The 27,623-nt window shown below is 35.0% G+C and overlaps 1 long non-coding RNA gene across 1 annotated transcript in view; it reads right to left on the minus strand.

The window, feature by feature from the left end:
* Positions 1-23,283: 23,283 nt before the first annotated feature.
* Positions 23,284-27,623, minus strand: part of LOC140850072 (uncharacterized) — an 824,946-nt gene continuing 820,606 nt past the window's right edge. Inside the window, exons 4-5 of the long non-coding RNA XR_012132813.1 lie at positions 24,288-24,473; positions 23,284-23,445 (exon numbers count right to left, since the gene is read on the minus strand). This is a non-coding gene — a long non-coding RNA (uncharacterized lncRNA). The remainder of the gene's footprint in view (positions 23,446-24,287; positions 24,474-27,623) is intronic.

Here is a 27,623-nt window from a genome sequence, read left to right on the forward strand (position 1 = left end):
CTGGAAAAGAAAGAAACAGGAGTGGCCATTTTTTTTCCCTCTTTTTTCTTTGGAGAGTACTTTTTGAAAGTCTTAAAGGGACAAGGACCCCAATACTAGGGAAACAGGGCAGCAACACCGGTGAGCAGGTGCCTGAGGCTGGCGCCTGAGGACAAAGAAAATCGTGTGTTTTTCTTTCTTTCTTTCTTTCTTTTTTTTTTTTTTTGTTGTTGTTTTGCTTTGGTGAGTGCTTTTTGGAACTCTTAAACAGGCAGGGTGGGACACTTAGTCCAGAGGCAGGGAACCTGGGGATCTCTGGGCACTCTAACACCTGGGAAGCAGGGAGCATGGAGGCCCCTCATGGAGATAAATAGCCTCCCGGCTGCTCCCCCTCCAATGAGGCTCCATCATTTTGGAGCAGAAGCCCGAGCCAGGCCACGCCCACATCAACAGTGGAGATAAACTCCATAGCTGCTGGGCGGGAAGCAGTAGCCCTGTCTTCGTGCCCCTGCCTGCGGCAGCTGCACAGCACAAGCCACTAGAAGTCGCTATTCTCCCAGGAGAGGAAGGCCACAAACCAACAAGAAGGAAAGCTCTTCCAGCATTCACTCGTACCAGGTCTGCAAACTATCTCTAGCACCATGAAAAGGCAAAACTACAGGCAGACAAAGATCACAGAGTCAAGACCTGAGAAGGAGACAGACCTAACCAGTCTTCCTGAAAAAGAATTCAAAATAAAAATCATGAACATGCTGACAGAGATGCAGAGAAAAATGCAAGAGCAATGGGATGAAGTCTGGAGGGAGATCACAGATGATTACAGAAGTGAAACAAGCACTGGAAGGATTTATTAGCAGAATGGATAAGATGCAAGAGGCCACTGAAGGAATAGAAACCAGAGAACAGGAACGTATAGAAGCTGACAACGAGAGAGATAAAAGGATCTCCAGGAATGAAACAATACTAAGAGAACTGTGTGACCAATCCAAAAGGAACAAAATCTGTATTATAGGGGTACCAGAAGAAGAAGAGAGAGGAAAAGGGATAGAAAGTGTCTTTGAAGAAATAATTGCTGAAAACTTCCCCAAACTGGGGGAGGAAATAATCGAACAGACCACAGAAATACACAGAACCCCCAACAGAAAGGATCCAAAGAGGACAACACCAAGATATATAATAATTAAAATGGCAAGGATCAAGGACAAGGAAAGAGTTTTAAAGGCAGCTAGAGAGGAAAAGGTCACTTATAAAGGAAAACCCATCAGGCTATCATCAGACTTCTCAACAGAAACCCTACAGGCCAGAAGAGAATGGCATGATATATTTAATAAAATGAAACAGAAGGGTCTTGAACCAAGGATACTGTATCCAGCATGACTATCATTTAAATATGATGGTGGGATTAAACAATTCCCAGACAAGCAAAAGCTGAGGGAATTTGCTTCCCACAAAATTCTGTGGAACACAGCAAAAGCAGTCTTAAGAGGAAAGTATATAGCGATCCAGGCACACTTAAAGAAGGAAGAACAATCCCAAATGAATAGTCTAACATCACAATTATTGAAACTGGAAAAAGAAGAACAAATGAGGCCTAAAGTCAGCAGAAGGAGGGACATAATAAAGATCAGAGAAGAAATAAACAAAATTGAGAAGAATAAAACAATAGCAAAAATCAATGATACCAAGAGATGGTTCTTTGAGAAAATAAACAAAATAGATAACCCTCTAGCCAGACTTATAGACTAAAAGAGAGTCAACACACATCAACAGTATCAGAAACAAGAAAGGAAAAATCACGACAGACCCCACAGAAATACAAAGAATTATTAGTGAGTACTATGAAAACCTATATGCTAACAAGCTGGAAAACCTAGAAGAAATGGACAACTTCCTAGAAATATACAACCTTCCAAGACTGACCAAGGAAGAAACACAAAAGTTAAACAAACCAATTACGAGCAAAGAAATTGAAACGGCAATAAAAAAAGTACCCAAGAATAAAACCCCCGCACTGGACGGATTTACATCAGAATTTTAGAAGACACACAGAGAAGACATAAAACCCATTCTCCTTAAAGTTTTCCAAAAAACAGAAGAGGAGGGAATACTCCCAAACTCATTCTATGGAGCCAACATCACCCTAATATGAAAACCAGGCAAAGATCCCACCAAAAAAGAAAATTACAGACCAATATCCCTGATGAATGTAAATGCAAAAATACTCAATAAAATATTAGCAAACAGAATTCAACAGTATATCAAAAGGATCATACACCATGACCAAGTGTGATTCATCCCAGGGATGTAAGGATGGTACAACATTTGAAAATCCATCAACATCATCCACCACATCAACAAAAAGAAAGACAAAAACCACATGATCATCTCCAAAGATGCTGAAAAAGCATTCGACAAAATTCAACATCCATGCATGGTATAAACTCTCAGCAAAATGGGAATAGAGAGCAAGTACTGCAACATAATATAGGCCATATATGATAAACCCACAGCCAACATTATACTGAACAGCAAGAAGCTGAAAGCTTTTCCTCTGAGATCGGGAACTAGACAGGGATGCCCAATCTCCCCACTGTTATTTAACATAGTACTGGGTGTCCTAGCCACGGCAATCAGACAAACCAAAGAAATACAAGGAATCCAGATTGGTAAAGAAGAAGTTAAACTGTCACTATTTGCAGATGATGTGACATTGTACATAAAAAACCCTAAAGACTCCACTCCAAAACTAGTAGAACTGATATCGGAATACAGCAAAGTTGCAGGATACAAAATTAACACACAGAAATCTGTAGCTTTCCTATACACTAACAATGAACCAACAGAAAGAGAGATCAGGAAAACAATTCCATTCACAATTGCATCAAAAAGAATAAAATACCTAGGAAGAAACCTAACCAAAGAAGTGAAAGACCTATACCCTGAAAACTACAAGTCACTCTTAAGAGAAATTAAAGGGGACACTAACAAATGGAAACTCATTCCATGCTCATGGCTAGGAAGAATTAATATCGTCAAAATGGCCATCCTGCCCAAAGCAATATATAGATTTGATGCAATCCCTCTCAAATTACCAGCAACATTCTTCAATGAACTGGAGCAAATAATTCAAAAATTCATATGGAAACACCAAAGACCCTGAATAGCCAAAGCAATCCTGAAAAAGAAGAATAAAGTAGGGGGGATCTCACACCCCAACATCAAGCTCTACTACAAAGCCATAGTAATCAAGACAATTTGGTATTGGCAGAAGAAAAGAGCCACAGGCCAGTGGAACAGACTAGAGACTCCAGACATTAACGCAAACATATATGGTCAATTAATATTTGATAAAGGAGCCATGGACATACAATGGCAAAATGACAGTCTCTTCAACAGATGGTGCTGGCAAAACTGGACAGCTACATGTAGGAGAATGAAACTGGACCATTGTCTAACCCCATATACAAAAGTAAACTCAAAATGGATCAAAGACCTGAATGTAAGTCATGAAACCATTAAACTCTCGGAAAAAAACATAGGCAAAAACCTCTGAGACATGAGTGACCTCTTCTTGAACATATCTCCCCGGGCAAGGAAAACAACAGCAAAAATGAACAAGTGGGACTATATTAAGTTGAAAAGCTTCTTTACAGCAAAATACACTATCAATGGAACAAAAAGGAACCCTACAGTCTGGGAGAATATATTTGTAAATGACAGATCCGATTACGGCTTGCTGTCCAAAATATATAAAGAGCTCACCCACCTCAACAAACAAAAAACAAATAATCCAATTAAAAAATGGGCAGAGGAACTGAACAGACAGTTCTCTAAAAAAGAAATACAGATGGCCAACAGACACATGAAAAGATGCTCCACATCGCTAATTATCAGAGAAATGCAAATTAAAACTACAATGAGGTACCACCTCACACCAGTAAGAATGGCTGCCATCCAAAAGACAAACAACAACAAATGTTGGCGAGGCTGTGGAGAAAGGGGAACCCTCCTACACTGCTGGTGGGAATGTAAATTAGTTCAACCATTGTGGAAAGCAGTATGGAGGTTCCTTAAAATGCTCAAAATAGACTTATTTTGACCTGGCTCAAAATTTGACCCAGGAATTCCACTCCTAGGAATTTACCCTAAGAATGCAGCACTCAAGTTTGAAAAAGACAGATGCACCCCTATGTTTATCGCAGCACTATTTACAATAGCCAAGAATTGGAAGCAACCTAAGTGTCCATCAGTACATGAATGGATAAAGAAGATGTGGTACATATACACAATGGAATACTACTCAGCCATAAGAAGAGGGCAAATCCTACCATTTGCAGCAACATGGATGGAGCTGGAGGGTATTATGGTCAGTGAAATAAGCCAAGCAGAGAAAGAGAAATACCAAATGATTTCACTCATCTGTTGAGTATAAGAACAAAGGAAAAACTGAAGAAACAAAACAGCAGCGGAATCACAGAATCCAAGAATGGACTAACAGGTACCAAAGGGAAAGGGACTGGTGAGGATGGCTGGGTAGGGAGGGAAAAGGTGGGGGAGAAGAAATGGGGTATTAAGATTAGCATGCATGGGGGGAAGGGAGAAAGAGGAGGGCTGTACAACACAAGGAAGACAAGTAGTGATTGTACAATATTTTGCTATGCTGACGGACAATGACTGTAAAGGGGTTTATAGGGGGGACCTGGTATAGGGGAGAGCCTAGTAAACATAATATTCTTTATGTAACTGTAGATTAATGATAAAAAAAATAGAAAGAAAGGGGGATTACTCCCTGATAGGATAAAACTAACTGTAAATCCATGATTAATGCATGCTTTAAATATCCTTAGTTTTTATCACCTAAAGGGTGTCAGATGATCAGGTATGGAGGTACATTTTTCTGATAATCTTCCTTTCTCATTAAAAAAAAAAAGCAGTTCCTGTGTGGTGACCTCCAATGAGTTCTACACAATGGTATAAAGGGCATATCAAAGTGTGGGCATAGGGTCTGTTTGTGTTTATACAGAGGAACAAAGTATAATTTGGCTACCCAGAAAATGAACTAAGATGCGATATGAAGAAGAACTTCCAACATCAGCACTCTCTGGAAGACTCATACCAGAAGATGATCCACAAAGATCCAGGTGATGCTGCAGTTGTAGCTGCATCCATTCCACTGTTGCCATTTGAATGAAGAAGGAGATATCTAAGCTGGCCTGTGCATACAGTAAAACAACAAATTTGACTGGATCTATACTGTTGGAACTCAACCAAGAATTAGGAGAAGTGAAAGTTGTAGCGCTCCAAAATCTTACGACTACAGACTATCTACGGTTAAAAGAACATATGGGATGTGAACAGTTCCCAGAAATGGGTTGGTTTAATTTGTCTGATTTCTCTCAGACTGTTCAAGTACAGTTGGACAATATCCACCATATCATAGACAAATTTTCACAAATGCCTAGGGTGCCCAAGTGGTTTTCTTGGCTTCACTGGAGATGGCTGGTAAGTATAGATCTGCTTTGTTTATGTAACTGTACTCCTATTATGTTAATATGTGTGCGCAATTTAGTTAGTAGTTTAAAACCTATACATGCTGACGTTACTCTACAGGAAGATACTTCAAAAAAATAATCAATCTTCCCGTGTTATCTTCCATCTGCTACTCCTATAGCTTTTCTTCTTCCTTCCTAATTACAACCCTTAAATAGAATTTGTGCCTCATATCGAATTTACCGAGTATCATAATTCTTCCAAGTGGTAAAGATACCTCAAGACAAATACTGGGCATAAAAGTCACAGGGCATAAATCTGCAAAGAAGTAAAAAGCTAACCTTTTCAAGCAATATTGCCTCTCTCTCACTTACCAACTTTACATTTCCCTGTATGGTCCCGGAAGATGACTGGTTAGCCAGAGACGGGTAAGATTCCTCAAGGGAGGAACAACCTAAGACAAGCACAGTCGCAGGGGGGCCATCAGGTGAGAAACTGGGGATCAACAGTGGTGAGGCTTAGAACCTCACCCCCCGTGTTTTGAGAGAAATCTTCTGCATCCGTGGATGTTTTATTGCCCTTGTCTAGCTTGGATTAACACTTAGTCTACAGGCACACACCTGATCATCTAAATTTGCTCTCTTACAGCACTAAACTATGTTTTCTACCTTTATCTTGCATCTACCTACCACTTCAGCATTTTATTAAAAAAAAAATAATAATAATAATAAGGGAGAAATGTGGGTTTCACATATAAGTCAAGTATAAAAATCAAACAAATAGTCATATTTGACCTGATTGTTTATAGTTCATAATGTGTGATCAAACTGAAAGTTTCTGTGATAACTGCCCTTATACTGTGCACCATGTAAGAACTTATTCACTATGTAAGAACTTATTCACCATGTAAGAACTTGTTCGTTATGCTTCAGAATATTGGAGACTGACGAGAATTAGGCTTGGGGTGGATTAATGATTGTACATTGAGCATTGAGTCCCCTATACAGAATTTTATTGTTGTTAACAACCATTTGATCAATAAATATGAGAGATGCCCTCTCAAAAAAAGAAAGCAAAAAAACACACGGATATTTAGTAAGTTGAAAATGTGAGAGCATAATATGAAAAACATATAACCAATTTCTCAGCACCTTTGTTTCCTGCTTTTGTTTCTTCCTTGACCAGATGAGATTATATGACTTTCAGTAATTGTGGAGTAAACACTATTTTTTTTCTTAACTGAATTTACAGCCACTTTCCCCTGAATTGTAAGGTGGAAACTAGCTGTTATTATCTATAAACATGCATGTGCATGTGTTGGTATGAAAAGATGTCAAAAGTTTAATAAACTTTTATTTGGCACCCATGGTGGACAGGTATGATGTCATAGGGTTAAGGACAATAGTGTCTGGTACCTTGAACGATGGGTCCCTCAGAGCTTGGATTGCCACAAAACTCAGGATCTCTGTAACTGTAGTTTGCCTCCTGCTTCAAGACTTTTGAAATGAGTGCTGCTTCCTTGAATCTTAATAAACTGACAGTGCTGTTGATATTATTTAGATCATAGACACAGTAGAATTCTGACTGTATTGCAAACAATGGGAAGAATCTGAGTCTAGAATCTATTCCCATATCCTGTTTCAGACTTCTGGGACTAAGCTTTGAAACATCTAGTCAATCCATGAAAATTTGTGGTATGAGTATAAGCAATTGAAAATATTATTCCAGAATCAAATCCCTTCAAAGAGGGAAAGCAAGTCAAGAGAAAGTGGTTTGTCCTACCCAAACTTGCAGACCATCTTTTCCTATCCCTGTCTAATACCTTCTCCAATCCATTCATAATAAGATCTCTACAGTATTTCTAAAATTAAATGTTATTTTATTACTTCTCTGCTTAAATTCCTCTGAGTCTCCTCATAGCCTTTTGATAAAGTCCAATTCTTTGATATTTTAGATCTTTCAAGATCTGAGCTCATGTCTTAAAAAGCATTGATCTAGCATTCTATAATATCATCATCTCTTATAACTAGAAAGACTATAAATGATTTTCTTTTTCTTTTCCATGTTTTTCTGCGTGCTGCTTTCTCTGCATTGCCTAAATTCTCCCCAACTTTTTTATTTCTCTTCAGACAGTTTAAGTTGGTGAAGTTTAACAATTCAAACTGAGATAGAGATATATATTATGCACTCATTAATCTGGCTGAGAAAACAAAAGGCTATAAACGTATTTTTCTATGATTTACTTTAAGAAGTAATAAGTGAGTTATCACATAATTATAATTTATTTGAAAGAGTTTTCTGGTATCTGAAAGAGCTAATGTGGTTCTATGTTTCTTAAAGATATAACAAGAATTTCAATCAAGTTAATTTCTAGTATAAGCTTGGTAAATTTCCTAAATCTGTAATAAGTTAATTCTTAGTTTATTACATTTTCTATGTATTCTTGCTGTATTTATTGAAATTATTTTCTCCAATGATTATGTACAGAACAAAAATCTTTAATTATTGAATGAATCATGGTTATGAGGAATCAGTGTGTATTCTACTAAGACCAAGCTAACCCTTATCTAACATAATCCTAAATTAAAAATAAAAATATATGTACAAAATATAATATTATAGTTAAAATGTCTGTGCCTTCTTTCATGTCACTCTGCATAATAATATACTCAATGAAAGTAATTTTTTCCACTAATATACACCATATAGGACCTCTTCTTAGCCTTATATTGTTAGCAACTAATCTATTACTCAATTTTATTAAGTGAAAAATAATTTTATCAGCTCTAAATAATTAAAATTCATAGCTTTCATCAATTCAAAACATTTCTCCTCTCTCTTAACTCACATTATTTTTCATATTATTTTTTAAAGCATAATGATATGCTAAGGCATTGGGGAGAGCAGCAATCCATTCATAATTCTCAGGAACATGGAACTAGTGCTGCTGAATACATAAAAAAGTAGCTGGTCACCATATGTACTTGTGACTGAAAATATTACAGCACATTATTACATTCCTTATGATAGGATGTAGGGTACTAAAGTGCTCTAATGATTGTAAGAAACAAGTCCAGGGGAGACAGACTGTCTTGAATTAAGGTCAGTATTAGTAATAAAGAATGAGCATTGAACTGTCCTGAGAATATTCATGTTCAAAATGCTTCTATTTAGCATGTCTGAATTCTGATTATGGTTTTGCTTTATTTTACAAAGTAAATACTAATATTTCATATTTAAAAAATAAATACCAATGGCATCTGAATCATTTTAAAAGGTGGTTTCTGTTATTTTTGTAACACACTTGAGGTCTAAGCTCACTAACAAAGATGCAAAAGAATAATAATTGATATAAATGTAATGTGTTTCTAATATACCAGGCAATAGTCTTACACCATATTAAACATACTCTGAGTGGTTTAGCAAATATGATGTAGTATCCTAATTTTCTATAGAAGACTCTCATTCTTATTCATGTTTTCGTGTATGTTTGGTGAGTGTCAATGACATTAATTCCATACCTGAATCAGTGCAGGAAGAATGTCTGCTGTTGTTTCTGTTTGTTGTGGTTAATTTACTAGAAAATAGCTGACCCCTTAGGGTGTGTCATGAATTATACCTATTTGCTATTGTCCAATATTTGAAGGAACACACAGGCAAAATAATTTAGAAACTGACAAACAATGCCCAGATAGTCTCTCTGCAATAGTGACAACCTAACTCAATTTTATATTTCTCTGTGCTATAAATTTTAGCTGTTCCCTGGTGGAGAAATTTACAATGTTTTCCTTAAACATGTAGCACTTGTTAGGATAGTTTCTGCACTGGCTATTTAAAAATGCAATTATTAATTGAGCATAATTCATTTTGTATTCTATTTTCACATTATGAAAGGAGAAACAAAAAATAAAGTGCTTTCCATCAGCATTGGGCATTCAGGACGGTCGAAAAGCACCGAGTGGGGTTGACGCTTTGATTTTTTAGGGTCAAAATCCTACAGTCTGATACTGACAGAGGAAGACAAGACCATTCTGTAATGAGACCGGCAGGATTTGAGAGGCCCTGTGTTCTGTGATCCTATAGTGAGCTCTGGGGGTAAGAAGCTGGGTGACCTCAGGGCCACACAGAGCTTCAGGCTGAATGCAAAGTGAGAGTTTTATCTGATTAATAAATAAATTAATTAATTAATAAAAACAGAATGAAGGAACACAAGGTAACTGGCTGACGTTGGGCATGTCTTTTACCTTGATCATGGTGAAGGAATATGTCCAAACTCGTCAAACTGTATACATGAATATATGCAGTTCTTTGTATATCAATTGTACCTCAATAAAGCTGTGAAAAAAAAAGAAAGGGTCAGTGTAGGAAGTAGAGGTAAGAATCATATATTCAGAGGAAAAGCTGTAAGAAAATTCAAATGTTTGCTTTCTTGGTTCATCGGAACGCAGTGAGTCAGTTATTCTGGGAGAATGCTGTTGGCTGGGATTGTTCTGATTAGACAGACGGGGAACACTGGGGGCATGTGAGAAACAGATTCTCAGGGAAATCTGATAGTAAGTGAGAGCAAGCTACTAGTCACTGTATTAATGTCCTAAGACCTAACACAATACCACATACTGGATGGATGAAATCAACAGAAGTTTATTCCTTCCTGGTTCAGAGGCTACAAGTCCTAAATCAAAGGGGTTGGCAGGGCTGTACTCCCTTCAGATTCTCTGGGGAATAATCTTTCATGGCAGCTCCTAGCTTCTCATGGTTACTGGTCATCTTGACTTTTCTTGGGTTGTAACTGAATCATATCAATTTCTCCTTCTGTCTTCACATGACCATTTCTCCTCTTTGAGTGTTTATGTGTCTGCAAATCTCCCTCTCCTAATAATGCTCCTGTCACTGGATTTATGGTCCCCCAAATCTAGTATGACCTCATCTTAACTGGATTACATCTGCCAAGGTCCTATTTCCAAATAAGATCATAGACACAGGTGCCTGAAGTTAGGACTTTAATATATATCTTTTGGGGGACCTAATTCAACCCACAATAGTCACTTTATAACAATTAAATCAGGAATGTAAAGTAGACAGTCCATTTGGAAAAAAATTTGGGAGCAGGAGGAGGAGATTGAAGCAAGAAATAATGCCCAAGGTATACAGTTATTAAAAAGAGAAAAAAAATTTACAAACAATATTCAAATAATAATGATGGCTACTTTGACTTAACAGAAAGACAGTGTATAGTAAAAACTTTTATTTACGTATATTTACTTATGTCACATATACTTCTACAGGACAGATTCCTAAAAGTAGAATTGCTGTGTAAAATGTATAGCATAGTATATGTTTTTTCTTCCTTTTTAAGTGAAGATTTCCCTTATAAGAAAAATATATATTTTTCATTCTCCATTCCTATCAAAAAAATTGTTCCCATGTGCTTAAAATTGAGTAAAATATATTCCAATTTACACAAAACTTAGTTGGCCACAAAATTTAGTTGGAATATATTTTATGAAACTGCTCAGTGAAGGGATTATATCTTCCCGAGATTACCCCTTCAGATTTCATTTTACTAGACCACTGGCAGAGTTAAATAAATAGAAAGACAAACTGAGTTTACAATACTGTATTTTAAGTTCCCCTTTCTGAGATGTACTGTTACATATATATCATTCCTCAATCATTTTGCAACCACTACTTTTCTACAGCAAACACGCAACTCATAGTTCAAGTTCTTTATTGGCACTTTATTTAAAACCAATCTTCTTGGATTTCAATAATTTCCTACAGTTTACAAAAGAGGCAAAATAAAGAAGTATTTATTGATCTGTTTAAAAACAAAAACAAAACTCTAGGTCCCAAGATTAGACTTACTTTCCTTAATTGCAAAGTAGGAAAAATACGGAATTGTAAAGAGTAAATGATGAGAAGAGTGTAAAAACATTAGTTTCCAACTTGACACATGGTAGGTAAGCAAATCTGTTGAATCTGAATGTGCAAAATAAATATAGATTATGCAATTGTCCAGATAATTGAATCCAAAACAGAAAATTTTAAATACTTGCATTAATTAAGGTATTTGGAAATGTCACTTGAAAGTTATTTTGCTACTAAACTATTTAGATGAGAATTAGAATGCTACATTTTTTTTTGGCAAACATTTTATCACCAGGCCTGGTTGAGTAATTGATGAAAAATGAGAAGATTAATATCATAAATTCACATAAACTGCTTCAGATCTTTTAAATGCTTTTTCTTACATTTGAAATATCTGGCTTCATCTCCAATCTCTTCTTGCTAATCACCCTTTCAATACCTGATGCTAGAGACATATTAATATTATGTTTATAAGTATATATATAATTTCTGTGTAAAAAAGTGGATATTTTACAAATAAATAAAAAATAAAAATGAAACTAAGGAAGAAAAAACCAGGCATAGATCTGAATTTAAATATGACACTGGAGGTTCTCAACCTGATATAGTCTAAGGATAAGAAAAACTGAAAAAAAACTTTGAAATTAGTTACTAGCTTTTGTTGCTGTTCATAGAACTGGAGCAAGTAGGTTAATGAATTGGTGGTTTTTGGGAAAAAATACCCTGTTTTTCTGATGTGGTATACTAGTCACATGGTGTCATTTATGTAGAATCCTGGCCAAAAGTGTTTAACCTGAATAAACCATGAATAAATCATATGCAATATATCAAAATTTAGATTTACTGTAGCCTTGAGTCTTTACATACGTTAATGCTATGAAATACTGAAGTATCAAGGAACTGTCTGCAATACAGGAGAATGAAGAGTCATGAGAAATACATGCAAAGGATGATGCTTATTGAGATTCTGGATTAAGTTCCAGCAATTTGAATCTGCACTATATAGTAAGTACTAAAAGTGGTATTCCAGAGGTTAGATTTCCAGAGGTGATGACTATGTTGTGGTTATGGATGAGGTTGTCCCTTCTTCTTTGGAGGTATACGCTAAGTATACACAGGTAATGTGTCATGCTATATACAATTAGCCCTCATGGGTTTCTGTGTGTGTGTGTATATGTATATGTGCGTGTGTTTTTGAGTATGAGAAGGAAGGAGGGAGGAAGAGAAAGAAAAGGTGGGAAAAGGAAGGGAGAAGATGAGGGAGAGAGAAAATAATATATAATTGGTAAATCCAGGTGAAGGTTATATATTTGATTTTTTTACACAGAAAGTTGGGGTGAAATTATCCTCTTTGGACTTACATTTAGAATCAGTTTTATTTCAGCTTTATTAATTCTAGAGGAATATTTCTAGAGGAAGAAGTCTGAGCAATCATTACTAGGTGAAGTTTATACAAAGAAACATGAAATTTGTCTTAGGCAGTCTAATGTAAATGTTAGGGAAAAATAGAGAAAAAAATGAAATAATTAAAACACAGAGTCCTCCGTTCCTTTAGAATTGGAATTTAACTGTAAAGAAAATGATTCCTCTGAGCTACCTGTCACAGTATAAGTGAGCAACTGATATGTCATCTGGGAAATAGGTTAAGAGAGGTTAAAATTTTGATTTCCAGAAAACAGGATGCAATCTTGTTTTCAATATGAGGAGGTGAAAACATAAAGAAGAATACAGAATAGTGTATTTCCAAAATTATAAATATTTTTATCTTTAAATTGTCACAAAAGGAAGACTAAATTATACCTTGAGGAGAAAAACCCACTATTCCAGGAAGCTGGAATTTGAAAATCAAGTAAGTTTGCTTCTCTTATTTCTACAAATCTTTAATTCCATGCATTGCATAACCATTCACTATTCAAGCCAGAACCAAAAGAAACATAAAAGCAGTGTCTGATACAGGACAACTAACAACTATAATACACCAGCCTTAACAGTTATAACAGTGAAAATGTTAAAATGAAAAAGTTTGAAAGACAGAAATGGCAAACAAGGGAAATTGATTGAGTTAGTTGTAAGAGAAGTGCTTCTGTTTAATTGCAAGTAAATTGTTTTATAGCTGGTGGATGTAGTCTAGCAAATCTGGTGAACACTTCTAGTCTATCTAACTTATTAGAGATAGTCTTCAAGGACATGGTTGTGCTGGCCTTTTAGAGAGATGGACATGGACATATGGTGCAAGGCCCATCTGGATAGGATAAGGCTTATGACAAGAAAGGTCTTTATAGCATTTCATAGCATTTTGGGAATGTGAATGAAATGCCTTTAGAAAGAAAACTTCAGGTCACCATTATTAAGTGGAAGGGGTGTTCTAATGCAAATGACTGTTTCTTATGTTTCAATATAAATTCTTTATGTGAGTGAACAAAATGCACATTATACATAAATGTAGTATAGAATTCTATTGATTAAACTTTTTCTGTGAACTTAAAAGTAAATAACAACACCTAACAGTAAATTGCATTTTATTTACATCTTCTAATTCCTCTAAAAGATCCTGAAGTCCCATTTACCATAACAGATTAAGGGATGTTCACCATACCGAATATTCAGAGCTATCGAGGGGAGCATCCCTCCTGGGTTCCCTGGGCCTGTCACAGTTTATGCCTGCTTCCTGGCTTCCCATCCAATATTGTAAGTGTCCAATTTGGATAATTCATGTAAACAACTTCACTAATATGTTCAGGTACTCAGTGCTCCCATTGGTAGAATTACATACTGAGAAAATGTGTTATCTTTCTCATGCCAAACAGTTTATTCTAGTTACAGTTATTATTGCATTTATGTACTTCAATTAACACATAAACTGATAAATATAAACAGAGAAAAGAGTTCTTATTTTAATACAAACTGGGTTAAATAATTTGTAAGACTTTTGTAAGACTTAATAATTTGATATTCTATATCCAATTAAACACATATGGAGATAATATATATTTATATTTTATGTTTAAAAAGACTTAAGGACTGGGTATTTATTGGTCATTACTGGGACATAATTTTAAGTTAACTAACCAATTTCTAGTCCCTACATAACCAGACACCTACTCTATTCACAATTTCTAATATTAGCATATTAAGGATATCAAATATAATTCTGGTTGAAATGAATACAAAAAGCAAGGTATAGTCTCATCCCTTTTCATTATTTCAATTTATCATTCTTTGATAACAATGTAATCTTTCTCCTTTTGCAAACTCTTTTTCATCTTCAATCAAAAATAAATTTTAATACCTTGCTTCTGTATAAGTATATAGGTACTGAATAACCGTGGGCCTGTTACACACTTTCTGTTGCTAAGGTTTTAGTTGGGAGTCTTTTGATGGCATAGCATTTTTATTACACTTCAATGTGCTCAGCTCTCTCTCACTATCTGGTGTCAATTTCTCAGCACAGAAGAAAAATTGGCTTCTAGTTCCACACATCTTGGCTTAGAAGGGAAGAAAACATATCACCAGGCACCTTGTATTTGCACCTCTTGTCATTTTTCAATAAGCGTTATACTTCTAAAGGGGAAAAAATTCTGCCCCCCATTAAATACATCAAATTAGTGTACCTTTAGTTTATTTATGGAATGCTGCCTATAGCTGTCATATGTCTGACTCAAACTATTTCTAAGAGATGTAGAATACAAAACATGATTTTTTGTTATAAATTGTAAGACATCCTAGCAAACAAAAGTGTTGTTTCTAACAAAGGGAATTAGTGGTTTCTCCTTAGCTGTGCAACGCAGTGGAAGTGGTTAAAAATAACAAATAAATAGCAGGAGTTATCCACAACTGTACTGTGAATCCATCAGGAATGTGCTCAGTTGCAAGTAAAAGAAAACTTCACCTTTATGACTTACCTAAAATAGATTTTATTTCCTCACTGAGACGAACTCTGAAGGAGGCCATTGCTGGTGTTGGATCAGCTGTTTAATGATGCCATGAAGAGACTGAAGCTCTTTATGGTATTTTGTTCCATCTGATGACTGTGACATCACTGTCACAAGATGCCCTTGTTGTTTAAATTATGTATCCTATTTTAAGGCAATAAAAAATAGTCAAAACAAAAACCTCAGGTGCATGTCCACTTTTTTGCTGGGAAAGAAAACTTTCCCCAGAATTTATCACATAAGACATTCACTTATATCCCATTGCTCAAAACCGTTACATGTCTATTCCAAGATGTCGAGGGAAGCTGAGAAACTGTGTATTTAAATTCCACTATCCAAGTAGAAAAAAAAAGAGAGAGAGAGAGGAGTTTGGACTGAGTATTGGGTGTTCCCCCTTGCAGGGTAAAGTGACAAGAGTTGCACAAGGGTTTGACTGAACCACAACAGGGGAAAGATAAAAAATAATTTGTCCCATTACTATCAACAGAACATATCCTAGGTCAATGATGTTCATTAAGATTCAGCACAGAGCTCTTGTCACTGAGCCAGGAAGAATTCAGTGTCTGCATGAAGAAAGTGTCTTTGTCATTCTCTATTGTTTTAACTCCCATTGCCACAAAACTGGCACATACTCAGTGCTGAGTACGTCTTTGATGAATGAAATAATAAATACCGCCATAAAAGGATATAACAGTTTGTAAACATGCTGCTAAACTGAGATGACTTCTTAAAGGTAGATTCACCCATTTATTTGTTAAATCTTTTATAAAAAAGATTTTCAGTAGCTGATATATAGAAGTGTTTTTTTGATAACTGTGAGAGAGGAACATACACCTATGAGCCTAGTTTCAGTCCTAAAGGCATGTATTTTTCAACTGAATTAAAAATAAGGGGACTTCTTACGTGCATTCTATAGTTGATTAAAAATTTTTGAAAAAGCAGTCAATATTTTCTTAAAAAGAAAGCACACAAGTAAGTTTTTGTCAAGACAGAAAGAAAAATGAAGACGTAAGTGTTGGAGGGTTATATTAATTTATGATTTAGGGGGTCAGGAAAAACTTTATGGAAATGGTCACCCCCAGATCTTTTCAGAGCCATTAATAGAATCCCTCCCTCTGTGATCATGAAAAACTGACAACTCTCTATTCATTCTTGCCAGGAGTATTGTAGTCGTTGTTTTATGTTGCTATAAGATCCAAAGACATAAAAGGGAGGCTAAGGAAATCAGAATTTACAATGTGAGATTGTAGAGAGCAGGAATGTTTATGTTCACTTAAATGAATTGCCTCTATCAAAAGAGCTTACATTATTCACAGTTTGAACAATGAAAATAAACATAATGCGTGGCCATAAAGATTGAAAGCCATCTGTGGTAATAATGGATTGCTAATTAGAACACGCAAGGTAAGAAATGAGATTGAAAGCTTCGTTCAGGATTATCAGAATCTCAGGAGGTGTGTCGGGAGATCATCTTCCTTGCTTTAGCAGAAGTACTCTCGATAGACTGAGGCCAAATCAGCCATTGAACTATATCTCTGTGAATTGTATCTGTAGCTATATGAAAATGGATATGCAAAAGGAAGAAAATTGCTATTTAAGTGAACAATATTTCATGTTTCATAATATGGAAATGGGTTCTTGTTTTCAAACTGTTCCATGAAAATCATTCTTTATAACCATTATGATCCTAAGATATACATGAAATATGTGTAAATCCAATTTTTCCTCCATTGATTTACAATGTGTCTAAGCTCTAACGTCAATGATTCTGTTACTGTGCTTTCTAAAGTATTTTATTTTCATTGCACATACTTCTTAAGTCTGATTTCCTACAACATTCTGTCTTTCCCTTTTATTCACTCATCAAATATTTATTAACATTTATTATGGGTCAGGCATTGATTTCATGTTTATTTGCCATTCTGTCCATTTTACTTACAGTCAGTGAATGTTTGGTTATATTATAATAGCACACACCTAAGGTAGTAAAAGTCATAAATGATGAAATGGAGAGGATACAGAGGATTTAGCAGTTGAGAGGATGGCAGGATAATGGGACAGAAGTAATGAGATGGAGAAACCAAAGATTTTTCAGTGTGAGAGGTTTATTTTAGAATACTAATCTAGTTTATCTTTATATTTTTCCATTACTCCTTTTTCCTCCCACTTATAATTAAAGGTTTTCTGTCCTATAGCCTATACCACAGCAGAGAAACATAAAATTAAAGTATTTCCTTTTCAAAATATCCAATGCATCATTCAGTTGTAGATGGGGTTCTCAGCTAATGGACCCAAAACATTTATAGTCTTTCTACACATATGAGAAAATGTGGAATCGGAAAGGAGTGAAATTGACTTAGGAAAGTGGGCATTTGATCTAAATGGAAAGTAATGCTTCAGAGTGATATGTAATTGAAACTTCTACAACTGTGTGTGTTAAATTGTCTTCTTAAAATGGCTACACACATATAAAGTAAATGGTGATGCTTTTTAGGGAGATTTGTGACATACGGTTTTCACGGATAAATGACGTCATGTAGAATGGTAAATACCAGTAAGCGCAAGCTCTGTGTCCATCATGAAAGTTCTTGAGTACTTGAATTTAGGATTTAAATTGACATTAAATATGACTTTCAGGTTTCTGAGGTAATTTCTACAAAAAAGTATTTTTACAAAATAAAAATGTTTCCAAATCATAACATGTGTAAATAGTAGACTTATTTGACATAAAAGTACAAAATCATTGTAGCTAGAACATCCAGACAGCTATAAATTTATTTGTGTAAGTATTACATATATCTTTAACCTATAATTAACTGTTTCCTATTGACTATGTCAACTGGCTGCATGGAAGCATTAGTTGGCCAATCACAGCAAGGTGCAATTGGTTGATGTTCTAAGTGGCCAGGAAAGAAGATGAAACCGAATACCTCTCCCACCGCTACCACCTAAGACAGGAAACAGCTGTCTTCAGCCATTTGGATTGAAGATAATTCATTTTTCATCAAGCACTCTGCATATTGAACTTGAGAAGTAATTATCAGTAACCCTGTGCTTGAAGAGAATCAGAAAAAGGAGATGGCTATTTTCTGGCCATCTTTCATATTTAAACACATGTTAAAGTGAGAATTCTTTTTCTACACATTAGCTTCACTATTAGAACAAACCATGGCAGAGGAGATAAATTTATTTTACTGCAGTTATTAATAAAGTATTGAAAATGAAATTTTAACAAGTGCTAAACTGGACAATAGTTCTAAACTACTGTTTAAATTTATATATATATGTAAATATGCCTGGTTACAGACTGTTAAATCTTCTCTAATCTTATCCTTATTTCTTTAAAAATTTTTTTCTGGATAGTTATCCTCTTAGCCAAAATATATTTAATATTTTTCCTAAAGGAGTTGAGGTGAAAAGCAAAAAAAAAAATTAAATTAAATTAAATTATGAGGTTAGAAGAAATGGTATTAAAATACTTTCATTGGATGGCAATGATTAGCAGCCATGCTTCAGGCTCTGAGCATTGCATACAGGATCACTACAGGTCTCATGCTTCATAGGTGTGGCCTGAAGTGCAAGCAGAGGAGCGCACAGACAGAGCGAGCTGCCAGGAAAGGCTGCTTGTCTAATCTGAGGACTCTGGTTTCTTTACCTTTGTAATAGTGCTTGACATTTCATGCCCTAAATAAATATTTGTTAAATGGAATGGAATTGAATTTGAAAAAGGAATGTACGATTTCAATTGTGTGACTGCAAAAGTCAGAGAACAGACGGGAAAATAGAAACCACACTGGAAAATCGATGGAGGGGATTTTATATAGGAAACTGGGTATGCAGGTGTCGGAGGTCTGAAAGGGCAAACAAGATGCCAAGGTGAACCTTGAGAATAACTCCAGGGTGCAGACAGCCCTCCTAGGCTTGGGGACAGAGAAGAGGTTGGGATTTGCAGAGCCTAGAGCTTAGATGAAGACTTCACAAAGCTTGGTAATACTGGTTCTCCCTAATTCCCATGTCCATTGTGAGTATTAAATGATACACTCATAAACTAAATGTATTTAAGTGCCTCCCAGTGCCAGGTCTGAGAATGTACTTACCATTTTTGTCATTTTGTCACCATTATCATTATTTTACCATCATGAGGAGAACCCAATGTGCAGTACCTGATTGGTAGTAAATCCCCCTCAGTTTTAGCATTTTTAACTTATTAAGTATAGAATGCAAAAATATACTGTAAAACAATATGCAGATATTGGTCTAATTACTATATGATAAAGTTCTGCTACATTGATTTAGGATGATGGCTCATGTCTTATAAAAATTGAAAACAGAAAGTGTATTTTTGTTGTAGTTATTAAGCTTTGTCATTTTAACTTTTCTGATATGGAGAATGTTTGAATATGATCCCTCAGAACATATAATGTGAGACTTTTCCTCTGGTGAATGTCAATATGCCTTCACTCCTGCACTTTTCAACATATTCACTGGTGCATGCTGTGTTTCTGCTTTTTACAAGGACAATCAATCTTAGGTTTTTCAGTGTGTCTATTTTCCACATTACAGACTTTTGCAGCAGTAAACTCACACTTTATATCGATATAAAATTCACTTACACTGTAAACAAGGGGCTGTTGAGAAGAAAATCATACAAACAGGTATATGCCTTCTCAGCACAGATGGTGTTTTCATTTCAGTGAGTCAGCTCATGTCAGCACTGTAACAGTTGCATTTTTAGTTATGGTATAAGATAAACCTGCTCACTTTATTAACATAGGAGTAGGCTATCTGCTACTCTTTAATTAAGTGGTTAAAACTACACTGTTACAGTCCATCTACTACAAGGCAAAACCCAAATTTATCAATGTTAATGCAATATTTTTCCATGCATAGGCAGCATTTGGTGAAACCACCTATGTATAGCCAACCAGTAATGAACTTAAACTAAACAAAAAAATAGTTCTTATTTTCAATAGTCATAAACGCACTCTGAAGTTCTTTCCCTTTTGGTTCATCACACATCAACAGACCCCTTTCCTATATGGTGTTTAAAGTCAATCATCTAGAAAGCTAAGTAAGATATTATTGATATTTTTTAATAGGAAGCCTTAAATAATAGGATGCTTTTTCAGTGATGTGAATAGCCTCTAAAATTTACTTTAAAAGTTTTTATAATGACAGTTAACCCATATATTTCCTTTATATTTGCCAGACTGTTATTTAATATGTATCTTAAAAATATTAGTTATTTTAATTCTCAAAATAATCTATGTAATAGTAAAATTAGCTTTATTTCACATGTAAGTGAAATCAAGGGCTACATCCTTGATTTCACAGTGAAATCTCAGTCCTACATCCATCCACTAGCTCAGTGATTCACTGGAAAGAACCACATGGCTCAGTATACAATTATACTCATGGCTAAGATTTATTACAGCAAAGAATACACTTCAGGAAGGGTGGGACAAATATGTACATAGGCTGAAGCTAGATAGAGCAAGGGAGTTTTCCTATCTTCCTCTGCAGAGATTGCATAGACACATCTTTCTTTCCATCCGCAACCTACAGAGAAATGTGTGACATGTCCTCTCTTAAGAAAGTCCTTATGAGTACTGGAGTCAAAGACCAGCTATGGTGCAAACTCCCAAAGCAGGTATTAAGTGCATGTAACAAACGTTAATGTTTCACTGTAAATGTGCTAACAACATCATTCATCTTGACCTACTGCTCTGGGCATACAGAAAACTTATTACCAAGTAATTATGAGACCATTCTAGTAGTTTAGTTCTCAGTCTTTGACCAAGTGCATCACAATAGTAACAGAGATGAAGAGCAGGAATTGAGTGAAACAGCCCTATTCTGTTAACTATTTCCTCTCAAAGGCACAGAGAGGTTGAGTAACTTACCTAAGGTTATACAGAGCTAAGTTTCAAATCCAAAAAACATAAGCTACAGAGTTCATACTCTTAAACACTAAATATAAGTTCCTTTCTAATATTGTATGCCACAAATTAGAAAGCATATGTTCAAGGGTAGTGCAATTCTGTGCATCTGGCAATCTTATTTTCAAAACTTTTAAAAGCTTAGCTCCAAAACTCACCATCATGTTTTTTCTTCAAAATCTGAATCCCCTTTAATTATTGATAATAAAGTATGTTATTATAATGATTTATTCCTAGTAAACAAAATTCACCCTGTGGCTGTGCTCACCATCCATGAGTATTTTCCACAGGATATATGAATCATATCTGGATTCTGAGAATAAAGAAGCAGGTGTTGGAGTAGGGTGTATGGGGGGGGTGACTATTGTTGGGGAACCATTGTGATTATATCAAATCCATATCTGATTAACTTCAATGATCAACCAAACTTATAATTTTGAATCTTCAGCTACTTTAAATAATTAAAGTTGATGCCAGATATTCATTATCAAGTCACACAGAAAAGATTTTCAAGATACAGCCTCATTGCAGTTAAAATTACTAACTTCATTTTCCACAGCTGTATTAGTTAACTTCACATCTAACTGACCTACCCTTAACAAAACATCATGATCTTTTCTATTTCAATGTCTTTGCACAAGTTTTTTGCATTCCTGAGATGGAGAATATTTCAGAGAAATGTGAAATTAAGTGTCAACAATATACACATTGACCTATTTCTGTGAATCCCATTATTTTCACTCATATAATTATAAATCCTTCAGAATGTCATTTAAAGTTCTCTTCTTTCTACATTATATAAATATATCCATTGTATTGTACATTCTGTTATGATTTGTTATTTTCTTTACAGCATTATAAATAGCTTTTTGGTGAGACCCTGACTAAACTGAAATATTTCTAAGTGTCCAAGGAGATGATAATATTCCATGAAAATGGAACTGATATAAATAGTTCAGTAAGATGTTTTCAACATTTTTGACAAGGATCTCTTTTATTGTTCTGTCCTTCCCACCTATGCAATTAAACCCATGTTTTAAATATATTTTACATCTATTAGTTCAGTTTTATATAGATCAGAATTAGCCACAAGCAAAAGTAATAAATGTACACATATCCTATTATTTATGGTAATTTACCATTTACTTACATTGTTGATAGTTAATGAGCCAAAGTTCTCAAGTTTGGAACTGCCCTTTGCTCCTTCAAGCCCCTTGCACTTACTATCTCTATACTGGGGAGGTCATAGCATCTATGATGATTTTTATTACTTTGTATATAAAACATTAATAGAAATACTTGACCTACCTAAAAGCTTACAGATGAAACAATCTTTTGAATATGATTGTTTATCTATTAAACTCAAATATCATTTTAAAGCACCGTATATAGATACTGATCTGTTGGAATTAATTCTAATTGAACCCTGTTGAGTTTTTCAATCCATATCTTAATTTTTCTTCTGGCATTTATATCTAATGTAAGAAAAAAATGCTTATGAATACATATGTAAGAAAAAAATAATTGAATTACCTATATAATTATATTTTTAAAACAAGCCAGTGAGGTTGTAACTTGGGTCTAAACCTTTCTTCTGAGCTCAAAGATTATAGATCTATCTACTTGAGCTCTATACTTAAATATCTATTAAACACCTCAAATTTAGCATGAGCAAAGCAGCCCGCATGCATGATTTTCCCCTTTGATACAGATCTTTAGGACTTCCCTCTCAATGAATGGAATCAAATACCACTGCCTTCATAAATCAAAATTCTAAAAGTCCCCTTGAAACTTCTATCATGCTTATTCCATAAATCTGTCAAATCAATTGGTCAAGTTTCAGTGAACAGAATATAAGAATAATTTTCAAAAGACTGCCTATGAAATAATGACTTACTCTCAGTAAGCACTTTCTACCTAAATGTGCAGGTATATTCTTACCTAAAGTTCTGGAGAAGTAAATCAGCCTTTTACTTAAAAGAAGGAGCATTTGTAAGATTCCAGAATCCTGTGATGGGCTGACTCGTGCTTCCCCTAAATGCATACGCTGAAGCCCTAACACCCGGTACCTCAGAATGTGGCTGTGTTTGGAGACGGGCCTTTGAAGAGCCCACTTCGTCAAAGCCAGGTTGTCAGGGTGGGTCCTAATCCAATCTGACCAGCGTCCTTATGCAGTCTGAACTGACAGACACCAGGAAAATGCCACGTGAGGACGCTGTGATCATGTATGTGGTCATCTGCAAGCCAAAGGGAGAAGTCGCAGAAGAAGCCAAACCTGTTGGCACTTTGATCTTAGATATATAGCATCCAGAACTGAGAAAATAAATTTCTGTAGTTTAAGTAACCCAGTCTGTAGTATTTCACGATGATAGGTCCAGGAAACTAATTTAATCAATCACCTTATATCCCATACTAATTTTGAGAATTACCTCTGCCTATTCTCAATCTTCTAATTAAAATGGAAAGACAAATTAATGAGGTTTATCAACTTTATTCAAGACCAGTAATGTATCTCAACCCATCTATATCACATATCATATAACTTGAATAAAACAGTTTTTTTGGCATGAGATTTGTATACTTAAGGAAAATACCCCATAAAATTTAAAATTAGAAAGACAGTAAACTGACTTGATGATTTATTTTTTAATCATTGCAAATAATCCTTTAGAAATGTGTATTCTCAGGAACAATACTGGTTATTAGATAGGGATTTAAATAAAAAATTATGTTGTTTCACAGTACCTCACTTTACTATGTTACCAGAACTAACTGCTTTGTCTAAAGCCATTTTCAACTTGCTGTTTTTTGTTACTGTATAAATAAATTGTTGCCATAATATATTTATAGTATTTTGGGAACATGTGAACTTAGGTGGGGGTCAACATTTTAGATATTGACTAATTATAGTAAACTCCATTATATAACTTACTTAGTTATTTCATTATTAATCCAACTACTACATTAACTAAACAGAGAAGTGACTTTTAATGAGTTTATAGTGACCTAATTATGAGATATTCATAATTTCATTGCAATTAATAATTGATGTGATTTAAAGGAAAAACATAAAACTCACCATTTTCTTAGAGAAACAAGTCTATAAAGAGGAAGAAATAATTCGACTTCCATAAGGCACCAAAATATCCCTGGGGACTCCAGATGTCTAACTTCCACTTGATTTCTTCGAGGGCCTTTCTCCTTAAGGATCTTCAACCAGGTCTGTTGCAAACATTGCTATTTCAGGGTTATTCAGTTCATATTTCTAAATAAAAACAGTTTCAACAAATAAAATTTTAAAACATGTTAAAAATGGAACAGATTATAAAAAACAAAAACAAGGGAAAAATATCTTCATAGGATATTTAATATAGACAATAATACAATTTAATATAGACATAAGACAGTATGTTCTGGATGATGAAAATAAAATGAGGTCATTGCCAAAACAAGGGAGACTACAAAATTGATATTTATTATATCATTTTGATATTTAAGCCACTGCTTATTGTATTAGTTTGCAAGAGTTACATTAATGAAGTACCACAGACTGAGTGGCTTAAACAACAGAAATTTTTTGTCTCACAGTTCTGGAGCCCAGAGTTTTGAGATAAGGTGTTCGAAGGATTCATTCCTTCTGAGGGGTGGAAGGAAAGACCTATCCCAGACTTCTCTCCTTGGTTTTATACAAGGTGGCCTTTTCCCGATGTCTCTTCACAACATCTTCTCTATATTCATATCTCTTTCCAAATATCCCCATTTTATAAGAACAACAGTCATACTGGTTTAGGGCCTACACTAATGACCTCATTTTAACTTGATTTCCTCTGAAAAGATTCTATGTCCAAATAAGGTCACATTCCGAGAAACTGGGGGTGGGGTGGGGTGGGATTAGGACTTCAGCATATAAATTTAGGAGGGGAGAGGGCATAATTCAATTCATAGCATTTACTGTGACTCATTAAAATTTTGAAGTGACTTCTTTAGAAAAATGGACCCACTTCTGAACTCAGAATTATGAACTGAAGACTTTTATGTTTGATCACATTCTAGGAAGTATAGAAATATAGTACTGGATGAGAAACATCTAATTTCAAGGAGTTCACAAAGTGCTTTCAGGAAAGAAAAGCCCTTAAAACATCATTTAATAATAGAATAATAGTATATAAAGATATGTATGAAATGAGTAATAGATTTATTTTGGCTCTCATCTGTAGATACTAACTCCCTTATTCACTAATAATTGGCAAACCTAATATCTATCTGCTAGGTGAATGTTTTTCTGTCAAACATTTTCTACAAGCCCTTTCTTTCTATATGCTGTATTATCTATATTATCTAATTGCTGTGTATTGTTTTAGTCTGCATTTCTGATTCTTTACCCTGTTTCCTGTTTTGCCATTTATTCATCTACATAGGCATTCATGACAGATTGAATGCTGTCCATGTCCTAGATGTGGTGCTGAGCCTGAGCAACACTGATGACTAGCACAGTGTTTATTCTTCAGTCCAAGTCTCACCGATTAGAAGAGGAAGCTGACTAATGATGACGCTATTTAGCTTAAGTACAAAGTAGAAAACATAGGCTCAGAGAGTGGATAAACAACTCGTACTTGAGGCATTTAAGAAAGATTTCATTAAACTGAATCTAAAAGGAGACTGGAGATTTTGCTTGGCGAAGAAGAGTATGGATATGAGAAGGAAACATGGGGTTTGGAGGAAAGACAAGGTTAGAATCAGGAGAACAGACAGAAAAATAGGAGAACATTCAAGTTTGAACAGTATGCAAGAATGACTGCCTGGCATATTCAGGGAGTAGAAGGGAATTTGGCCTGGAAGGAGAATAGGACACACATGGGAAAATTTGAGATAAGGCCATAGCGGAAGAGAGTAGCCAGACCTTGTGATTTCTTTGGATCCAAATTTTAGCGTCACCCAAGTGTAAAAGATATGGCCTACCAAATGATAGTTCACATCAAAGATTTTTTTAGTTCTTTTAGCACTTTTTCTGTCCTGTCCTCTATATTCATATTATTTTTTAATCTCCTTTTCTCTTCCAGTAACAGCTATGGTAAGTGTTGCAGTGTACTCAAGAACTGGATAATAAAAATGTAATAAAAAACATACTGGAAAAGGTCAATAACAGCAAATAATTCTTTAAAGCTAAAACATTACAGAATGTAAGTTAGTGACACTGAGGAGGAACCATCCTCGTTAGCAGACGTGCACTTGTTTTCAGTATCACCTTTTCCTTGGTGACCATCATCTCTAATGATGACAGAGGATGAAGTGACATCGGGATATCAAGGCTCTGACAGTTACACAGCACAGTGATGGATGTGGCTGTTGTAGCCCTGGTCCACATGATTTGACTCCTCCATCCCCACTTAGTCACCAGCCTTGACAAGATGGTGAGCTGTTCTTCCAAGTTCCAAAGAAATAAAATCATACCAAAGCTATCCACTTTTTTGGTAAATTTTTCCAAAGTTTATAGATCCACAAAGAGAAATGACATTGAACAGGATGCAACCCTCATAAACATGTCTTTGTTCTCTTTACGAGTTCCTCCAGCCACAGGGCTTGTTCTTTCCAACACCCCTCTCTATGGAAAGGTTCAGTCCCTTTGTCTCTCCTCTCACTCTTTCTAAATTAGTTTTGCCCCAGAATATATCATTAAGAAACAAAAGAAAAAGGGTACATTAATATAGTCAAAATGCAAACAGTAGAAAAGATGCATTTCATTGATGACTCTGTTATAGCCATGAAAAAAGTAATTCACCATCCACCCCAGATCCCTGGAAAAGCCATTGTCATGAACACATTGTGTACCACTTCTAAACTGGCCAAATACAACCAACCATTGATATGAACACATGATACATGAAACATATGTAACTAGGACCTTGGAGTACACATTGCTCAGCACTCTCCTAATTCTAAATCTAGACACCCAGGAGTTCTTCCATATCAATTAACATAATTAATTACCTTACTCATTTCGATAGTTTTTTGGGCTTTCTATTGTGTGACTATAACACCATTTTTTATATTAGTCCCCTTTTGATGGACTATTAGAACATTTACTAACCACTTCTATAAGAAACTTGAAAGCCAGATTCCTACATAGCTTATATTCATGAAAAACACAAATCACCTTTCCAATAAAGCCGATTTCCTAAAATTAATTACAATATTTACTATATAATTTTTTTCCATTTTTAAATAAAAAGCATCTTTAATTTTGAAAGTGAGGCATTGGGAAGAAATATTGCTTTTCTGAATCAACATGACAATAAACTAGAAACTTTAAATACATGACTTTCTATCTATATCAAAGTCAATTCATATTTACCTCCTATCAGCCTAAAGTTTAGGCTTTTCCATATATCACTCTAAACAGATTTGAGCCCTTTTT

Source organism: Manis javanica, chromosome 6 (assembly GCF_040802235.1).
Source record: "Manis javanica isolate MJ-LG chromosome 6, MJ_LKY, whole genome shotgun sequence".
Taxonomy (NCBI): domain Eukaryota; kingdom Metazoa; phylum Chordata; class Mammalia; order Pholidota; family Manidae; genus Manis; species Manis javanica.